General features: G+C 37.9%; 1 protein-coding gene across 6 annotated transcripts in view; it reads left to right on the forward strand.

Annotated features, from left to right (window-relative positions):
- Nucleotides 1-3,795: 3,795 nt before the first annotated feature.
- The window catches only part of VPS54 (VPS54 subunit of GARP complex), a 124,160-nt gene continuing 105,940 nt past the window's right edge, over nt 3,796-22,015 (forward strand). For all 6 annotated transcript variants that reach the window (XR_013830950.1, XM_079940236.1, XM_079940239.1 and 3 more), the window contains exon 1: nt 3,796-3,968. The gene's annotated coding sequence lies outside the window, so the exon portion shown is untranslated. The remainder of the gene's footprint in view (nt 3,969-22,015) is intronic.

Genomic DNA, 22,015 nt, shown 5'->3' on the forward strand with positions numbered 1-22,015 from the left:
TCAGCTCAAATCCACCTTTACTACCCTGCTTTGTGATGCTGGAGTTGGACCCTGTAAATATTTCTCCTTTGCAGCTGGCATGATGCCTTGTCAGTAAAGACCACGGGAGGGCCACTGCAGGAGGAAAGTACTGCTCTTCTTTGTTCTGATGTGGTTTTCCTTCTCCTGTAGTGCATGGCAGCCAGTGGGTACCAGAATCCCGACCACACTCAACCACCCAGCACGTCTCACAGGCACTCCACGAGGTGATTTCTTCCCCATCCTGACTTGCAGCACCTCAGTGAGTTTCTCTACCACCCAATGGATGACAGCTACACCCTCTTCAGTGAGATCAGAATCTCAGCCTTGAGGGGAGAAAGGGTTCTTCCAAATATGTCCCTTCCTTGGGTGTTCGGCCTTAGTCCTAGGGCAAGCGTTCTCAGCGGGGGTAAAAACTGGTTCTTGGGGGGGGAGGTGTGAAATAATCTTAAGTATTACAAAGGTTTATGGCCCTGAAAAAGGCCACAGCACATAAACAGATACACAGTATATCTGCAGTGTTAAAATTTCATGGAGGGGAGCATTAAGGGGGGAAAATGTCTAAAAAACCTCCTTAGGGGAGCAATAATGAAAAAAGTTCAGTAACACTGCCTTAGAAAGTACTGCTCCCCATATAGACTATTCCTGTATTCTTTAGAGTTCTGTTTACTCCTTAGTAGTTAATCCCACTTTCAGTTAATATACTTTATATTAAACTTCCCCTGTTCAGATTACTTTGTGGTATAGGGACCACTGCAATGGAATTATACAGTAAGGGAGATAGACTGGGCTCAACTCCAAATAGAGTATGGGTAAGTGAGCAGGGGTGGAGGGGTCAGTGAATGGAAAATTATTAAGAGGAAAATCAGCAGTAAGCGGCATTCTGGCTAAATCAAACTAACAAGATTTTTGCTGAAGATAGACCTGGGTGATCAGACATCACCTGAGGGATGGTAGAGGATGAGGAACCTGATCAGATATCAAGGGTGATCAGATATCGAGGGTGGAGGGTTCTGGTTAAACTGACTTAGCGGGGTTCTTGCTAAAGCTGGATTTCACAAGGAAGTGCAGAGAAGAGATGGGCCTAGGAGAAGGTTCAGGAGCCTGACTAAAGTTTGGTGAAGTAAAGAATCTTTGTCAAAACATTGACAAATGAACTATCTATGAAACAGAAACAGACTCACAGACATAGAGAACAGACTTGTGGTTGCCAAGGGGGAGGGGAGATGGGGGAAGGAAGGATTGGGAGTTTGGGATTGGTAAATGCGAACTATTATATATAGACTAGATAAACAACAAGGTCCTAATGTATAGCACAGGGAACTATGTTCAATATCCTGTGATAAACCATAATGGAAAAGAATATGTATATGAATAACTGAGTCACTTTGCTATACAGCAGAAATTAATACAACATTGTAAATCAACTATACTTCAATAAAATAAAATACAAAAGATCTGGACTGAGAAAAAAAAAAACATTGACAAAGAGTAAAAATAGCCATTTCTCACAAGTAGAAACCCAAATGGCTAAGAAGGGTTAAAGAGAAGTTCAGTGTCACCAGTAAACACAGAAATGCATATTAAGACTTTTTAAGATACCACCTACACACAGATTTGTAAAAATTAGAAAGCTGGAAAATGATTTGGCATTCTCAGCAAAGAGAAAACAAGGACCCTCGTGTGCTGCTGGTGGGATGGTAAATAGATACAGGTATTCTAGAGAGCACTCTGGCAGTATTTAATTTGTGTGTGTCTGTGTGTGTGTGCTTGCACACATTCACATGTACACATGGAACCTATGACTGGGGAATTCCTCTCTGCACAGGTTCATAAGGAGATGTGTATAAAGATGTTTATCACAGGGTTGTCTGCGATACAAGGGAGTTAGAGGCAGTCCAGGTGTCCTGTCACTAGGGGGATGGACATATTAAAGGTATCTGACACACGCTATGGAACCTTATGTAGCAGTTCAAAGAAATTAGCTACATGTGCATAAAGGAACATGGAAAGAACTTAAAAACAGCACTGCATTAAAAAATATCAATAAACAGAAATGATCCATTGAACAATACAGAATTAAAACACATTCATAAAACAATATTATATTAAAAACTTGGGGGTCCGTGCATATCCAAGCACATATTAAATATATCAGAGTGGCTGCTGATGCTGGAGATGAAAGGGCAAAATAATAAAGTAGAGGAAGAAAATGATAAAATGAAACAAGAAAAGACCTTGCATGGATGAATGATCATGTACCATCATGAACTGAGGAGGGTGATTAACTCAAGTCTTTGCACTTAAAGTCCAAAAGAAAAAAAAAAAAGGAAAGATGTAAACCCTGTCATTCCTGAAGTTTTTTCATTCCACAAATGAGATGTGATGCCTGCCTTTTGAGATAATCCATGTGAAGCGCTGTGTGAGTAGCTCATCCATTTAACCACACTTGAGCAAAGCACACAACAGTGGAAAGCCAGAGGATGGGAATAAAATAGAGTGGAGGATACACCTGTAAACTGAAGTCTGTAAACCAAAGCCTAAATGCAGCCTTCTTTGTGAAACCAGAAGTGCAGTGTGGAACCAAGAATGAACATATCGTTCTGTGGTATCAGATCAGTGACCCTAGCCTTGTTGCTGCAAAAAGAAAAATTATTTGAAATAATATCTTACTATGAAAATCAGAATAGAGGAGACAAACAGGTAGCTCCAAGACATCTGCAAAGACAATTTAGTTGGCAGAGGTGGATTGTTTGGCATCCATCAGGCAGTATAAAATGCATGGTATTCATATGTTTATATACATGATTTTTTTAAGCGAATTGATCTCAGGATTCTGTTTTTTTTCAAAATGCCTTCAATCAAACAGGAAACACAAAAGAGCCTGGTCCGATTCCAGGACTCTTCCTTTTTAAGGCTGCCAGGTCTATCCTCTTGCAGGGAATGAGAGCGGACAAGGCTGAATATTTCTCTGTGTTTCTGAAAAGCGCTTGGCTCACCGAGTCCTTGCAGCTGCATACACCACCTGTGGAATGAATCTGTTACCCTTTTTCAGTTCATTCTTTCTTATCTCCAACTGCCTGCTTAGACAGATGATTGCTGGGAATTCACATGTCTTTTGTTTTTCCTTAGCTTTAAACCTATAGCCACCTAACTTAAATTACACTCTAAAGTTAGCAGTAATGCTTTTAAATGGAAGCCTCAGAGGTGGGGAAGTGAGAGAATAAGGAGTAAATTCTTGATTCTCTGCTGCTACATTATCACTTGATCCTCTAAATTATCTTTTATACTTAAAAATTTTTTATTAGGCCATTAAAGTGAATGATCTATAAACTGTATTCAATCAGAATTCTTAGATATTTGAAAACGTTTTTGGCTACCATTTCATTTGGCTATTATTTCACAGTAGACTCACACGACGGTTTAACTAAAAGTGTAAAGCTATCCTTTAGCAGCATACCAAATTTCATTAAAGAAAATTAAAATGCATACACACTTAAAAGAACACCACTTTTTTTTAAACATGTTTATTGGAGTATAATTGCTTTACAATGGTATGTTAAAAGTGGGTAAAGACATGCTTTCAAAGTAAAACTATCACAAAGTCTGAATTTTATTGGAGAAAAGAACTATAGCAAGTACGGGCCAGTTCTCAACCTCTTTTTTCCCCTTTGCCTTCCCTGCAGTTTCAGCACTCCTACATAATGAGCCTCACCTGGGAAGGACAGACATCTATGCCATAGTTTGAAAAGATCCCTTTTCTCTTCCTCACACCACGTTTATTAGTTTTCAAAGACCATATGGTGCTAATTGATGATAAAAGTAACAGCGTGAATCACAGACTGTTTTATGCACCAGTCCCTACTTCATCTTGAACGGGATGACATAAAGCAGGCATCCATGGGGCCACTGACATAAAACAACCCCGAGTCCCCACCTGCAGAGAGGCAGTGAGTACCCAAACAATGTTTATTGATGTTTTTAACCTTATAATTAAATTCCATGCTTCCTCGGCTATTGGTTAAAGTATTATTTATCATTCAATTTAAAGTTTTTTATTGGCTAGTATTAAAGTATTTGCTATATTATCAAAAGCTTAAAATATTGTTAACCAATTAACCAGTTTCATGATGTAGTATCTGGATTTGATTTTGTTAAATGTTATTACACATTCATGTAGAAAAGTTACAAAATAGAGCAAACATTTTGAAGAAAAAGGAGAAAAGGGCAAAAAGAGGAAATATTTTTCATAATTGTACCAACCTAGAGAAAACAGCATTTTCCCATATATACTTCCAGTCTTAAATAAGAATATTTTTGTCTTAAACAAGAATATCTTACTTCAAAATTTTCACCCAAATAGGCTTGATTTCTACAAAGGTGAGCTTCTGAGAAACCAACTTACTTTGTGCAGACAGCCGATTCTGCTTTGGGGGGCGGGGAGGAGGAGGAAATGGCTCACATCCTGACAAACAGGGCATCATTGTTACTCTATCAGAATTGGCATAAAAGCCTTCTTCAGCCAGAAAGACAAGTATGTGACAGAGAATCCAAAGAGTTGGCCCAGTTTAAGGGGAAAGTGGCTTAAAAGCAGATTTTATTCACATACAGAGTGTGCTAGGCATTTCCCACGTCTTCTCTCTAATTATTACAACCCAGAAAAACATGGGTTTGAGTTCCAGCTGTTCCTTACAAGCCAGGTAACCACAGATAAGTTAGAAGTCACCGTTTTTTTGGCAAAGACCAATGAGTTATTACAACAGAGCCCTTAGTGCCTGGCCAGCATTAAGGTTTCCATAAATGTAGGCTGCAGTGTTGTTATGGTCGTGGATTGCCTTCAGAATTATATGAAATACTCTATTTGAAACTCCTACTGCACTGAGGTATTATGATTACAATACTTAGTATTACAAGGAGGGCTTGTTCTTAACCGCATGCCTTTTCACTTGGCGGCACTCCCCAGTTTTTTCCTCTAGTCCAGTGCTGACTAGTTGGACTTTCTATGACCATGGAATTGGTCAATAATCTGTGCTATCCAATATGGTAGCCATTAGCCAGAGATGGCTATTGAGCTCTTGAAATGTGGCTAGTGCAGCTGAGGAATTGAATTTTTGCTTTAATTTTAATTAATTTAAATAGTCACAGCTAGTTTCTTGATATCTGAATGTTCCTACCCCATCTCATCACAGTAATTACCTTTAGTCACAAAGCAGATCCATTTGTAAGTACTTTAGTAAATGTCTCCTTATTCACACTGTTTTGAATAACATCATTTGACATAAAACCTTTTTAAATTGAAATATAGTTGACATAGTTCCTTCCTGATAAATGATAAAATACAATCATACCATTAAGAAAGTAGAAACGAACTGGATATATATCCAGCGTCAAGCTTCTCAGCCAAGTCTGGCTCTCCACTAAGCACTTTGCAAACTTGAAGGAGACTAACTTAATAACCGTTTCAAAAAAACATTTGGCAGTTTAGATGTTTCTTTACAGATCTGGAATGAAAAAGGAATACTTCTGCTATCAAACGCCCTTCCTCACTGTATAGAGCAGAGTCTTCTTGATCTGCTCTGATTCCATGCCTTTAGGTCAGCTCTTTACCTCCCTGTGGCCTCTTGCTCAGAGCCCCTTTCTGAGCCTCAGGCTGATGCCTTCACCCACACCTGTTGGTGTGGAGTCTGAACTTGACCAGGCTCCCCAAGGGCAGCCACTGAGTAACTCAGAGTCAGTGACTAAGCGGCTGGGTCCTGGAAGTGAGCCCACATCCCCTTTTCTGGGTTCCAGGGTTCCTGCACCTCTTCCCTCTGTTATAAAGCCAGTCTTAACTTCAGGCCCTAGATGAATCACCTTACACTTATATCAAAGAAAAGCTATAAAACCAAAAACAGTTTTGCCTTAGGTAAGACTAGCTCTTCCTTCTCTCCCAGGGAAAGGCTGCCACCTGCTGTAATACATTAGCACTGGGATTTTCCAAGGTCACTGAACAACCACTTGCACGTACAAAATAATGCAAAACCCCACCTGCCTTCACCTCTGTGTGTCAGGAGTGTAAATAGGAGGGCAAACCAGGAGGCATTCCTCTTAATTCCTTGACATAGGGCAAAGAAGCAAACCTATCCATATGAATGGTGCCCAGAAGGAATTGGCATCACTCTGACTCTGAATATGAGAGCATCCTTTCTTCACCATTCAGCAACACTGTTTTTCAAATTAGCTCATAGTAAGCTTCATAAAATCTCTGCTGTTAAAAGGCTTATCACTTACTCAGTCCTTCTAGTTCTGTGTATATTTATCTATTCTTCACAGCCCTGGCAAGTCTTTGGTAGGTGAAAGGATGAGAGAAGAATAAAAATTGTTAGTTTGCAGGACAGCATCCCTGAGCCTTGCACTCTCTCTGCAAAAAAAATCCCCAAGCTCCCTTTCCCCCACTCCCACCCCAACGCCATTCATCACCCACTAGCTGTGGTAGTCTACCTAAACACACACACACACACACACACACACACACACACACACACACACACACACACACACACACACACACACACACCTCCCACTCCCCTCCCTAAATTATGCCTTTGTACCTGGGAACTTACCAAACTTAAAGAATTACATAGGGATTCCAACACTGAGTAAACTCAAATATAAACAAGATGATATTTACAACTAAAAACCCAATATCCATAAAGTTTGCAATATGAGAAAAATAGAACCCCAAACGAATAACTTTTAAGCAAAAATAGCTGAAAGAAAAATACCTTGGTGCCTGGGTTTAGCTTTGTAGAATCCATGTCATTGATAACACTGATACGGATGTAAAATGTCTGCATAACATTTGCCAACCTCTTCAGGAAACCGTTATTTTCCTCACTGCAAATCGGGAGAGCTCTAGATTACCTCCTCGACATCTCCTGCCTGCATTTACAGACAGGAAGAAGCAGGCTATGGAGACAGGAAAGGACAGAAATGTTTTTGTTGGTGTAAGAGAAGGCTTTTTAAAAGTTGCATCAAAGAAATGAACCTTTATAGTATTTGATGCTGCTACAAGTGTGTGTGTGTGTGTGTGTGTGAGTGTGTGTGTAGTTTTTTAATAAGCTTTTTACGGCAACATTTTATTTACGGTACTATTATAACAATACACCTCCCTAGCTTTTATTTCAGTTTTTTGCTTCTACAGTTTTTTAATCCTCTTTTAAATTCCTTTTGCACACAATTTTGTGATCTACACAGCATTTTTAATGTCTTGAACTATTACTTTGAGTTGTTATATCAAAATGTACATAATTATTCCCCAGTTGTTGAAGATTTAGTTTCCAAGTTTTTCGTTTTAGTTAATACTGAAATAAATATCTTTGCAGAAAGTGCTTTTTTCCTTCTTTTAAGTTAATTCACCTCTATTACAGGGAGGGGCATGTAGTAAATGCTCGGCAAATCTTTGTTGTATAAGTAAATTATTTGTAATATGTTATCAGGAATGAGAATATGATATCAAATATCAAAACAGTGCTGGTGTAAACAAACTTAATGTCTCTTGGTATAGATTAAGTAAATTTCCAAAAGAATTTTTACTTAGTTTCAATGTCATCAGATAAGTTGATCAGCACATCATTTTCATTGATCCATCTTTTAAAATCTTGTTAATTAACAAGAGGTCAAGACATGACAATAATACTGCTGAAATCAAAGGATATGGAGAGTCTGAATCAATATGGAGCGTGAGTCACGTTTTTAATTGTTTTTAAAGTCTATGCTTAATATAGTTTAATTCTTTAAGTCCTCATTCTAACTTGCAAAGCAGAACATGTAATGGGATCAGTTAACCTCCCAGATTTTAACATCTTAGGCAGTTTGGGTTTATTGACTTTAACCCAAAGGAGCAAAGTGGAACAGAATTTGTTATAAGGTGAAGTATGAGCTACAGGGGAAGGACAAGAGGCCATGGATCTTGGCTACTCAGACTGTGGTTCTCAGACCAGCTGCATCAGCATCACCTGGGATGTTAGAAATACAGAAGATGTTAGTAATGCATCACTTGTTAGAAATGCAGAAGCCCAGACCAAATCAGCATTTTAACAAGAGCTCCAGGTGATTCTTATGCACATGAAGTGGAGAAGCAGTACTCTTTTTTTTTTTTTAACATTTTTATTGGGGTATAATTGCTTTACAATGGTGTGTTAGTTTCTGCTTTATAACAAACTGAATCAGCTATACATATACATATATCCTCATATCTCCTCCCTCTTGAGTCTCCCTCCCATCCTGCCTATCCCACCCCTCTAGGTGGTCACAAAGCACCTGAGCTGATCTCCCTGTGCTATGTGGCTGCTTCCCACTAGCTATCTATTTTACATTTGGTAGTATATATATGTCCATGCCACTCTCTCACTTTGTCCCAGCTTACCCTTCCCATTCCCCGCGTCCTCAAGTCCATTCTCTATGTCTGTGTCTTTATTCCTGTCCTGCCCCTAGGTTCTTCATAACTTTTTTTTTTTTTTAGATTCCATATATATGTGTTAGCATACGGTATTTGTTTTTCTCTTTCTGACTTACTTCACTCTGTATGACAGACTCTAGGTCCACCCACCTCACTACAAATAACTAAATTTTGTTTCTTTTATGGCTGAGTAATATTCCATTGTATATATGTGCCACATCTTCTTTATCCATTCATCTGTCGATGGACACTTAGGTTGCTTCCATGTCCCGGCTATTGTAAATAGAGCTGCAATGAACATTGTGGTGCATGTCTCTTTTTGAATTATGGTTTTCTCAGGGTATATGCCCAGTAGTGGGATTGCTGGGTCATATGGTAGTTCTATTTTTAGTTTTTTAAGGAACCTCCATACTGTTCTTCATAGTGGCTGTATCAATTTACATTTCTACCAACCGTGCAAGAGGGTTCCCTTTTCTCCACACCCTCTCCAGTATTTATTGTTTGTAGAATTTTTGATGATGGCCTTTCTGACCGGTGTGAGGTGATACCTCATTGTAGTTTTGATTTGCATTTCTCTAATGATTAGTGATGTTGAGCATCTTTTCATGTGTTTGTTGGCAATCTGTATATCTTCTTTGGAGAAATGTCTATTTAGGTCTTCTGCCCATATTTGGATTGGGTTGTTTGTTTTCTTGATATTGAGCTGCTCATAAATTTTGGAGATTAATTCTTTGTCAGTTGCTTCATTTGCAAATATTTTCTCCCATTCTGAGGGTTGTCTTTTCATCTTGTTTATGGTTTCCTTTGCTGTGCAAAAGCTTTGAAGTTTCATTAGGTCCCATTTGTTTATTTTTGTTTTTATTTCCATTTCTCTAGGAGGTGGGTCAAAAAGGATCTTGCTGTGATTTATGTCATAGAGTGTTCTGCCTATGTTTTCCTCTAAGAGTTTTATAGTGTCTGGCCTTACATTTAGGTCTTTAATCCATTTTGAATTTATTTTTTTGTATGGTATTACGGAGTGTTCTAATTTCATTCTTCTACATGTAGCTGTCCAGTTTTCCCAGCACCACTTATTGAAGATGCTGTCTTGGAGAAGCAGTACTCTTGACAGTGAAAATTGCTGCTGCTAGTTGTCTCTGGGCTTTAGCAGAAAGGAGAACCCATCATGAATATTAAGAACATGAACCTAAAGACAGCAAAGAGCCGCTGTAATTTTAGGTTGGGTGCTTCTTTTGAAAACATTCTCAATAGTATAGCCTGGCTTTTAAAAAAGTCAAATGTATTATGGAGAGCTTGAAATATAAGCTTATTTAGTGTCTCACAGTAATTCAGACCCATTTATTTTTCAAGTACAGATTTATTTGTCATACTAGCAGATAATGAATTATCTGATTTCTAAAATCCTGTAGAGATGATTTTCAACACTTTTTGCTAAAATTCCTCCTGCCACCAATTAAAATAAATTGCTCTCTATGAGATTTGAGTTCCTTGTAAGCAAGAAACTTGGTTTACTTATATCAGAGATTGTCAGAGTTACCTCTTTGGTTGAGTTGTATCTACCCATCTCTCGGGTGACTTAAGAAATCCAAAGATTTGGGCCTTGACTCAGTTCTCTGAATCAGACTCTGTGGGTTTGGAGCTTAAGAATCTGCATCTACAAGTTGATTCTAATGCACAACAAAGTTGGAGCAACACTGTCTTTCAAGTTTTAGCAGAAAGCTGAACACCTGAGCAGTGGTTCTTAACTTTAGATGAACAATGGAACCACCTGGAAAACCTTAAAGAAACACTGATGTCTGAGTCCCACTCCCAGAGATTTTTATTTAATTGGCCTGAGGTATATAGCCTGGGCATGGAGAACCACTGACAAGGTGCTTTTATAAACAATTATCTCACTGTACTCATCATCTACTTTGTGTGGAAAGAGAAGCAGCCGGAGGTTAGAATATGCATAGAGTCATGATCAGTGACAAAGCATTGGCCAGCTGGTCAGGGCCTGGAAGAAGAAAGATTGGGAGATCAGGGAGGAAGAAGTCTGGGGTGGGATGGCCATGTAGGAGCGGGGATAAAGTGGATATGAAGATTGCATGTGAACACCCACCGAGAGCATCTACCACAGAAGAGGCACTAAACACCAGGAGACAAAATGACTCAGCTGGCTGATTGACTCAGCCTCTATCATCAGCTCCTATGCTGATCTAATAGACATATAAACAGAGCAGCCATGGTGGCAGGGCGGGGACTATTGTAATGGCCCCAAAACTTGATTCTCTGTGGGGTCAGTTGAGTCACTGGTTGAAACTGCATCACAGTCCAACTCCTCCCTCTGTCCAGTCCTGCTGACTCCCTTTCCCTTCTGCAGGTGTTGATCCCAATAAACTCCTTGCTTGATCATCTCCTTCTCAGAGTCTACTTCCCAGGGAACTCAGCTTGTAACGACTGACAATGCCAAGTGTTGATGACCACGTGGAACAGTTGTAATTCTCATACACTGCTTGTGGGACTGTAACTTGGTACAAACATTTTAGAAAACTGAAAGTATCTACTGAAACTGAACATAAGCATACCCTAACATCCAGTGATGGTACTCCGAGGTATATACACAAGAGAAATGCAGACATATGTGCAGCAAGACTTGTACAAGAATGATCATAGCAGCACTTTTTGCGATAGCCCAAAATTGGAATTACCCCAAATATCCATTAATATAATGAATGGTTAAAAACCTATGAAATTTTCATACAATGAAATACTATTTTAAACTGAAGGAGTTGAAAAAACAGCAGAGCAAGAAGGTCTCTCCCACCTTCCCCTACTCACCCCCCTTCCTACCCTTCTCCTCTGAAACAGGTCATAAAACTCTCATGTGAGAGGTGCCCTCACTATAGCTGGAGTAAAGGTGCATCCTAATTTTGGAAGACAAAGGGACACCAAGAAGCATCCTAACAAACAGGCCTTGTGAATTTCCCCTAGTTTATACTACATTATCTCATACTCCTTAACCTAGCCTCTTCCTCCATCACTGTCCACTCTTCATCAAACCTAGTGTAAAATACACAGCTCTGTTTCTTTGTGTCTTCACTTTCATATGAAGGCTCCCATGTCAAGTAAAATTTATTTTAAAATTGTATGCTCTTCTCCTGTTAACCTGTCTCTGTCAGTTTAATTGTCAAACCCATCCAGGGACCCTAAGAGGGTCAAAGAAAACTTTTTTCTTCCCTACAGTAATAACCTGGAGAAGACAGAAAGGGGGCTTCTGGAGTATTGGTAATGTTCTCTTTCTTGATATGAGATGAAGTTACATGAGTGTTTTCATTTTATGAAAGTTAATTGAGCCATACATTTTAATGTCTATATGTTATACATCAGTTAAAACTCCTTACCTGTTAGGGAAACTTACTAAATTATTCATGAGTGAAATAATACAGTATCCGAGATTTTATTTTAGAAGACTTCAGAAAAATAATTAGGCATGGGATAAGTGAAACAAAATATAGAATGTTAATAATTTTTAAGCTGTGTGATAGATACCAGAAAGTTCGTTATTCTGTTCTCTCTACTTTTGTGTATTTCAATGGTTTTATAATAAAAAGTTATAAAAAAATGAGTAAAATTTTAATCTTAGGGTAGAGAAGGACATAAAACCCAACAGTCATATATGAGAAAAATGACGATGGCTTCAACATCCATTCCAGCCCCCTTCCTCCCTGCCTTGCACTGTAAAGGCTGTATAGTGAAATGCTGGCATTGTGAGCCCCCTGCCTCTGAGCCTGTCTATGTGACCTAATGTTGGTTACTGAGATGTAGGCAGAAATTATACATTTTAGCTACATACATAAGAAGTACAAATCAAAATAACAATGAGGTATCATCTATTTTTCACCTATTAGATTGATAAAGATCAAAAAGTTTAGTACCAAGTGTTGACAGTTCAAGGACAGAGTTGTTCTCCTACACTATTGGTGGAAATATAAGTTCATATAAAATCTTTTGGAAGGGAAATTTGGAAATATCTATCAAAATTCTTCTGAAAGCAAAAGCAACATTTGAGTGGTAAGAGGGGATAAAAAGGAAACAAGTATAAGAGTCTATGTAGAGTCAAAGTTGATTCATTAGATGACTGACTAAATATGGAGGAAAGGGTCCAAAATTACTAGGGTCTTAAATAGAAGTAGGAAAGTCAGGAAGAGGTACTTGCTTGGGAAAGCAGATCAATAATTCTGTTTGAGATATGTTTTCTATTACTTCACAGTTAAGGCAATTTTTGCAGTCTGTCTAGCTCTAGGTCTGGATGTTAAGACATATACTCATATAGAAGATTAGCAATTTCATCAAGTAGCAATCCAGGAATTTAACAGGAAGCAAACTGACAGAATGCCACTTAGCCTCAACTGTAAGTAGGACCCATTAAAGAAAATGTATTTCAAATAATGGTTAGAAACTTTTTCCCCCCTATCCAACTGGCAAAGATTTGAAAAAAAATAATATAGATTGGCAAAGAGGTAGGGAAATGGATACTAGTTATACATGCTGGTGGCAATAAAACTGATAACTTCTAGAAGACAATTTTACAGTATATAGCAAATACCTAAAAAGTGTAAGGCCTTTTGAAACATCAACTCCAATTCTGTCTGAAGAGTGTATGCAAATATTTTTACTTAATTTTTGTGTTTTTTTCATCAAAGTAATATGTGCACATGGTTCTAAAAAAATAAATTATGCTAGAAGACTTATGTGGGGATACAGTTGGACCTCTGCTCCATCTCTTATCCATACTGCTCTTGAGAGGCTGCCACTTTCAATTTCTAACTATTTTATCTATTATTTACCTCTTTGTGTTTAAGTACTTTGCTCATTCAGCTATTTCTCAATTTCTCAGTTTAAGATATTGTCTATTGACATCCTGTTATGGTGGTTGAGGATTTAGCCCTTTTACTCCACCTCCACCTCCACTTCCCTTCCCCACTTCCTCCCACTATAGATTTATCATAATCTTTAAATGTCATATGGCAAGACTTTTTGGCAAAAATGTCACAAGGCAAAAATGTTTTAAGCCAGTAGTCAGAACTTACATAATTACGACTATATATAAAGATTTTCAAGGCTCAAAAGGCTAGAAATATTATTTTTCCAAGCCTCCAAACACAGAACCATTAATCTATCAGCTCCACTTTTATTCTCAAAAAAAAAAAAAAAAAAAAAATCTCTGTCTTCTTGATCTAATCAGGACTGAATGAGCCCTAGGCTTTGGGACATGGTTGTCATTCTAGCATTCTAGGACTTCTCTCACCATCCTCTGGGTTAGCTCTCCTATTTCCTGGGCTCCTTGTCATCTTTCTTGGTTGATTGTCTTATATTTCTGAAATAGTAATTTCCCTAGAAAGAATACATAAGACATAAATTTTTGAGATCTTGAATCTCTGAAAATGTCTTTATTCTACCCTCACACTGTATTGGTTGGATATAAAATTCTTAGCCCAACATAATTTCACTTCAGAATGTTGAAGATAATATTCCATTGTCTTCTAGAATTGAGTGATGTTATTGAGAAGGCTGAAGTTATTGTTTCTTCTTTTTTTTTTTTTCTGTGGTACGTGGGCCTCTCACTGTTGTGGCCTCTCCCATTGCGGCGCGCAGGCTCAGTGGCCATGGCTCACGGGCCCGGCCGCTCTGTGGCATGTGGGATCCTCCCAGACGGGGGCACAAACCCGCATCCCCTGCATCGGCAGGTGGACTCTCAACCGCTGCACCACCAGGGAAGCCCTCTTCTTCCTTTTGATACAATCATCTTTCCCCTCTTTAGAAGGTCTTATGATCTTTATGTTCAGTATACTAATATTTTATCATCATGTCCTTGTTATAGGCCTTTTTTCAATCATTGGGCTGGGTATTTCACCTGGCGATTATGTTCTTTACATCAGATAAAGTTTCTAGGATTTCGTTTATAATTTTTTCTCCTTCATTTTTGTCCTGTGCTCTCTGGAACTCTAACTAGCTAAACAATGGAATTTCTGTTTGATTTTTAAAGTCTCTTACATTTTTCCCCTACTTTCTATCTCCTTGTCTTCTTCGTCTTCAATATTCTCCTCTTGATCTCCTTTGGGACTTTTTATTTCAGTGATCATATTTTTACTTTTCAAATACTTTTTTTTTTTTTTTTGGTTGTGCTTCATGGCTCATGGGATCTTAGTTCCCCGACCAGGGATTGAACCCAGGTCCTTGGCAGTGAAAGCACGGAGTCCTAACCAGTGGACCACCAGGGAATTCCCTCAAGTACTTTTTTTTAAAAAAGGTGTTTTTTTGTTTTTTCGTTTTTTTTCCTGCATCCTGCATCATCTTTGTTTCCTCTGAGTTCCTTTTTTCTTTGTTACCTCTGATGTTGTGGACTTGTTTTTAAATTTTTATTTTATATTGGAGTATAGTTGATTTACAATGTTGTGTTAGCTTCAGGTGTACAGCAAAGTGATTTAGTTATACATATACATATTTTTATTCTTTTTCAGATTCTTTTCCTGTATAGGTTATTACAGAATATTGAGTAGAGTTCCCTGTGCTATACAGTAGGTCCTTGTTGATTATCTGTTTTATGTATAGTAGTGTGTATATGTTAATCCCAACCTCCCCCCACCTTTCCCTTTGGTAACCATAAGTTTGTTTTCTAAGTCTGGGTCAGTTTCTGTTTTGTAAATAAGTTCATTTGTATCATTTTTTAGATTCTACATATAAGTGATATCATATAATATTTGTCTTTCTCTGTCTGACTTACTTAGTATGATAATCCCTAGGTCCATCCATGTTGCTGCAAATGGCATTATTTCATTCTTTTTTATGGCTGAGTAATGTTCCAAGGCTTTTCTTAATTTTCGGGTGACTCTTGGGTCTCTGTTCTTTTTCTAAGTGACAGATATCAACTAAAAAAGTAAATTGAAAGCACTTGCTGGGGTGAAGGGAACAGATCAAATGATGGGCTTCTCTTAGGGTGATCAGTTGGTATAACAGCCTTCTTATTGGCCAATTACCTAAAGCCAGTATGTGAAAATATCTTTTTCTAAGGCTATTTAGTTTCTCCATTGAAGAATCCTCCATTCTTCTATCTTAAGCATTTTGTGAGCAAGGCATAGAAAGGACTTGAGTTATACTTGACTTATTACTACTTGCTGACCTCATTTATATATTTAGGCTGGTGCAACCAAGGAAATTTAGGGTAAACCCACATTAAGAAAATAGATGGGAAGTACATATACAATATTTAAAAATAGTTATCACCTATTGTGGATTCATGGGTGATTTTAATTCTCTTCTTTTTCTACAAAGTTATGTGATTTTAAAAAATTATTTAAGTAAAGGCAAGCCATATGAAATAAACAACCCAATTTTTTAATGGAAAAAAAGATTTCAACAGATATTTTAACCAAAGAGGATGGATAGCAAGTAAGTACATGAAAAGATGCACAACATCTTTGGTTATTAGGGAAATACAAATTAAAACTACAATGAGATACCACTACACACTCATTAGAATGGTTTCTAAAAACAAAACTTAAAATACCAAGTGCTGGTTAGGGTGTAGAGCAATTCTCATATATTGTTGATGGGGATGCAAAATTCTGCAGAAACTTTGGAAAACAATTTGGCAGTTTTCATGAAGTTACACATTTACCATGTGACCAAATAATCCCACTCCTAGGTATTTACCCAAGAGAAAAGAATATAGTTCACACAAAGACTTGTATATGAGTATTTATAATAGATATATTCATAGCAGCCAAAACCTGGAAATAACTCAAATATCCTTCAACTGTAATACCTCTGTACCATGGAATATAACTTAGCAATTAAAAGAAATAAATTATTGATATGCCAACAATATGGATGAATCTCAAATGCATTATGCTAAGCGAGAGAAGCCAGACTCAAGAGGCTATATATTATCTGATTCAATTTATATGACATTCTGGAAAAGGCAAAACTATAGGGACAGAGAACAGGTCAGTGGTTGTCAAGGGTTTGTGGTGAGGGGATGGACTAACAAGGGGACAGCATCAGGAAACTTTTTGAGTGATGGCACTGTCCTGTGTCTTAATTATGTGACTCTATGCGTTTGTCAAAACTTATAATGCTAGGCATCAAAAAAGTGACTTTTATTGTACATAAATATTTTTTTAAATAAAAAACTATCTCCATGCATTAAAATTACAGCAAAATACTTAGGAGGAGCTAAGTATTTCAAAAGGATCCTATACATGGTTTCTCTAAATAGCAAAACCCCTCTGGCATTAAAATATAATTAAATTTATAAAGTTAATTCACACAAAGATTCTAAAACATGTGTATCATATGTTGTCTTAATACTGATAATCCTTAGCCCATGAAGTCATAAGAACTGCATCTTTAGCCTTTGAAAAGATGAGACATTGGTCAAAGAGAATCTGGATAAGACAAAGTTACATCAGTGCAACTCCATCTCTACTATTCCATTCACTAAACACAAATTTATAATTATTTACAAATATTTGTTGGTTGCTTTCTATACATAAGAAAGAAGTGATAAGGTAGAGAATACAGAGATAAATCATGAATCTTATGCTTAAGGTCTAGTATGGGAAACAAGCCCCATTATACGTATCCATATTATAAGGCAGAAAATGACTAGTGCCTCACAAGAGGTGTGGAGGAGGGATAAAGAGAAGAGACTTGCTTTTTCCTAGTAGTGAGCGCAGAAATCACTTTCTGGAATAAACTGCATTTTTAAAAGTTTGTTCGAAGAAGAGGTAGAATTTGGATATGCAGAGTTGGGGGTGGGGCAGGTAGGAAGAGGTGCAGGGAAGGTAATCCAAGAAATGGAGAAAAACAAAAAGAAACTCAGGGACATTTTTTTTTCAAATAATGGGGAAGTAGCTGTGAACACGCCAGTTCTCCTCATCGTCACCATCATCTGAAGATCTGATGTACTGGCCACTTTGCTCACCATGCTAATTTGCCTCCAACCTTACAATGGCTATTGTTGTGTTCTTCCAGCAGCGTCTTCAGGGTTAGCCCACCAAGTTCTTGGGTTCTAATCACCTGAAATTTGACATTGTTGACTGTCATCAAATGCTAATATGTGTGATTACTCAGTTAAAAATATATCTTATTTTAGCCTTTTTCTCCATGTCCCCCTTTGCCATTATAAATACTATGCCTTTAAAAATGTCTCCAGAAATCTTAGTTGCTTCTTTAGTATTTCCATTAATATTAAACTTTATTTTAAATGTTCTTGTCCATGTATTGTTCAACCAGATTAAAAGGAGGAACAGATCAAGTTTCATGTGCCCTCTTTAATTGCAATTTTCAGTACCTCAGTCATGTTCCTTTACACTCTTCTCTTTTGCAAGCTAAGTAATCACTTTGAGTCAGTTGCTGCAGTAAAACTTGAAACCTGATCATTGAAGGAGCCTGCAATTTAGCAGAAAACAAGGCACTCCAGAATCTTCTGCTCCAGCTGTACCTTGAGGATTCTGGTTTCATTTTGAAAATGGCTTACATTTCTAGTTAGCTGAGTTGCTATAATTCTTGAACAAGTTTGCAAAGTTGTTTTTTTTTTTAAGGAATTACACTTGCCCACAACTCCTAGGCAGCTCACTATAGTCTTAAGATATAACACTGCTTAACCACAATTTGTGGGAAATAACATGTGCTGATTAAATGAATTTTCTGGTAAACCCTTCTATCTTTCTATCACGTTGCATGATTCAGAAGTTTGAGTTGTTTCCCTTCTGTAAACGATGTTTTGAGAGAGGAGGGCACATGCTGCTAGTGGTTGTTTTGAGTGCACCTGATAATATTGTGTTGTTCTTGTCATTTGTTTCTTCTAAGGGCAAATCCTCTCTCTTTCTCTCTCCCTCTTCTGCGCGCGCGCATGTGTGTGTGTGTGTGTGTGTGTGTGTTTGTGTCATTGGAGGTGCCAATTACTGCTAGTTAATTGGGTTCTGGTTAACTTCAGGTTTTACTGTTAACAGACCAAATTACCTCAGCTCTAGAAACACCTAGAATAAACTCCCTTATTTTTTTTCCTCTCACAGTCACTAGGCCTTCTAAACTAAAAAAAAAAAAAAAAAAGATATTATTCACAAAGCCATGTCACCAAACTATTTGTGAAACCACGTTGTTGACAGCTTAAAAAACCCCTTCTATACTTCAATTTTCCAACTTAAGAGCTGGTGGTTCTGAATGCAGAAGATCCCTTTGAGTCCCAAGAGAGCACAGACTATGGAATATGAGGAGGATATGAGATATGAGGCAGATTTAACAATGATTTGCACAGTCATAATCCCTAGACAGGGAGGGAGATGGGTGGCATACCAAAAAGTCACCATTGCCACCATTAATTCATCCAGCATTTTTAAAGTCTACCTTGTGCAAGTCACTGTATGAGGGGCCATAGAGGGACAGGCCATGGAGCAATAGTCTAATATGGAAACTAAGAGGTCTGCTAATAGCTTGAACAGGACACTAGTGTGTCATAAATGCCATGTCCATGGCTCAGGAAATAAAGGATATGAAAATTGAGAAGAGGAGGATGTCACTTCTGGCTAAATGATAAGGGAACATTTCATCAAAGAGATGACATCTGAGCTGATCCTTGAAGAAGGAATAAGATTAGTAGGCAGAGTTGGCAGAGCCTAGCAAAAACAGAGGCAGGAAAACCCAAGTCTGTTCAGGGGCTGTGAGGAAAGATATGTGAAGGTGAATGACAGAAAGGCTTAGAAAGGCAGATAGGATCCAATTATGGACAACTTTTGCAAGCTAGAGTTTGAACCTTATTCCAAATAAATGAAGATTTTTGACCAAGACAGTAGCCAAGAGCCCAGACTTTGGCATCAGATAGATCCAAGCTCAAATCCTGACTCCACTTACCTGTGTGTGATTTGGGGCAAGTCACCTACCTTACCCCTCCAAGCCTCAGGCTAATAATCTCTATCTCACAGGCTGTTACCAGAATTAGATGCAAGTGGGATATGAAGCACTCATTCATTCAGAAAATATTTATTGACCCTCCGTCGTGTATGTCCCAGACAGTGAGCTTTGTACTGGTGATACAGCGATATAGGCCAAAGCCTGTCCTCAAGGAACATATGAGGCAATGGGTAAGACAGATAAGAAAACAGGAAATTACAGTACAGTGTAAGCAAGCAGTCAGAGGAGCTGAGTAACTCAGATCAGGGAAGGAGATGGTAAAGAAAGCTTACCAGAGAAGGTATCCCCTGAGGCACCTGAAAGGAGCCTCTGAAGGTGAGCGGAAATAGAACTTATTTTCCAAGGTCTGATTATTTTTATTAACCATTGTAGTCTCTAGCAGACACAGATATTTAAAACTCTAAACGGATTTTTGTTGTTAATTTTTGTTTGGTTGATTGTTTTCAGCTTGTCTCAAAGCCATAGAAACAGGGAGTACCCTACTTCTCAGCTAATGAAAGGGAAGAAAAGAGTCTATTTGCAATCATGTTAGTAGTGGAAGAAGTAAGCAAAACAAATCCCTGAAACATGTGTGGTAAATGAAAGAGATTAAAGGGAAGTTGACCTAATATGAATTGGCAAATCTGGTTTTTCACTTGCAGGAGACCCGTGGTACACGCTTCCTGGGTTTTCAGCCCACATTTATTTCCTTTTCTGAAATGCGGCCCCAGTTTTGTTTTTTGTTTTGTTTCATTTTTCTTTTTTTGGAGAACCACATCTTTCCTCATTCTTATTTTATGTGTTCTGGTGAAGTTGACCCTATTTCATTCTGGTTTCAGGTTGACTGTGATTCAGGCTTCCCAGTTAAGAACCTCACACTGGCCTCAGTGACTGGGATCAGAGCATCCCTCAATCAGGGCCAGAGAGGGGCAACCTGGAACTTTTGCTGAGCCTGTAAGACTCAGCAGAGAAGCCTACCTTGGCTTCTGGTTTGAATGTGGGAAGTTGTAGATGAGGAGCTGCTGGGAGCTATCTTCCTACTTCTTCCCACCACTTGAAGCCTGACATCGAAGCCACCAACACAGAGGAGCGTAGGGATCCTCACAGGAGAATATAAAGTCCATGAGGGGAGGAAGCTTGGCACTCTTTTAACTTTTTATTGATACATCATTCACATACAGAAGAAAACACACAAAACTAATTTGAGTAAAAAATTATTACAAAGTGAATACACATATTTAACTACCACCCAGATCAAGAAATAGAACATTACCCGCCTCATACTCCTCCCAGTCACTACCTGCTCTCTCCTCTTGACTATTAACACCATAGTTTTGAGTTTTCCAACTTTGTGTAAATAGAAGTATAGTATTCATTCTTGTGTGTCTGGCTTCTGTTACTCAACATTATTATAAATGCCTTTGATGAACATATACACGCATTTTTATCAGATATATTCCTAAGAATAGAATTGCTGGGTCATAGAGTGTACATGAGTGTACATATGTTCAACTTTAGAAGATGTTGCCAAATTACATTCCAAAATGATCGTACCATAAAAAATTTTTTTTAATTAAAAGAACAAAGTGATCACACGAATTCACCCTGTTATGTACCTGTTCCTGCACATCCTCGGCCACATTTGGTATTTTCAGTCTTTTAAGTGTGGATGTGTAGTATAGTATATCATATTACATTTTCCTCGTGACTAATGAGTTTAAATACCTTTTCATGTGGCCATTTGGATATCCTTTTCCATGACGTGCCTGTTCAACTGCCTGGCCCATTTTTCTACTGAGTTACTTGTCTTTTATTTTTTGATTTGTAAGAGGTTTAAGAATTTTTTATCTTTAGTTGCTACCTTAATACCATGCCATATTACATTGTGGTTTTATAGTAAACCTTGGTAACTGGTAGAGTATGTCCTCCTATCTTACTCTTCTTCTTAAGAGTGTTTTGGCTATTCTTGGCTTTTAGCATTTCCATATACATTTTAGAGTCAGGTTGCTATTTTCCACAAATAAATCTGTTAGGATTTTCATTGGGATTGCATTGAATCTATAAATTAATTTAGAGAGATTGACATATTTACAACATTGAAATTCGAATCCATGAACAATGCACATATTTCCATTTATTTAGGTTATCTTCAGTTTCCCTCCATAAGTTCTATAGTTTTCTGTGTAGATAAGTCTTGCATTCTTTAATTAGATTTATTCCTAGGTATTTGATACTTCTGTGCAATTATAAATGGTAACAATTTAATTTTTTTTTCTGTTTGTTGCTGTTATATAGAAAAATAATTGAATTTTGCATGTTGACCTTCTATATTGGTTTTCCATAGTTGCATAACAAATGATCACAAACCTAGCATCTTAAAAAATAAAGTTATTCTGTCACTGTTTTCATGAGTCAGTAGTCTGGATATGAGTTAGCTAGGTCATCTGCTCAAAGTCTCACTAGGCTGAAATCAAGGTGTCAGCCATGCCTATGATCTCACCTCAGGCTGAGAGTCCTCTTCCAAGCTCACTGATTATTGCTGCAATTCAGTTCCTTGCAGTTGTAGGACTGAGGTTCCTCTTTTATGCTGGCTGTCATTTAGCAGCCACTCTTAGTTCCTAG

This window comes from Stenella coeruleoalba (assembly GCF_951394435.1).
Source record: "Stenella coeruleoalba genome assembly, chromosome: 13".
Taxonomy (NCBI): domain Eukaryota; kingdom Metazoa; phylum Chordata; class Mammalia; order Artiodactyla; family Delphinidae; genus Stenella; species Stenella coeruleoalba.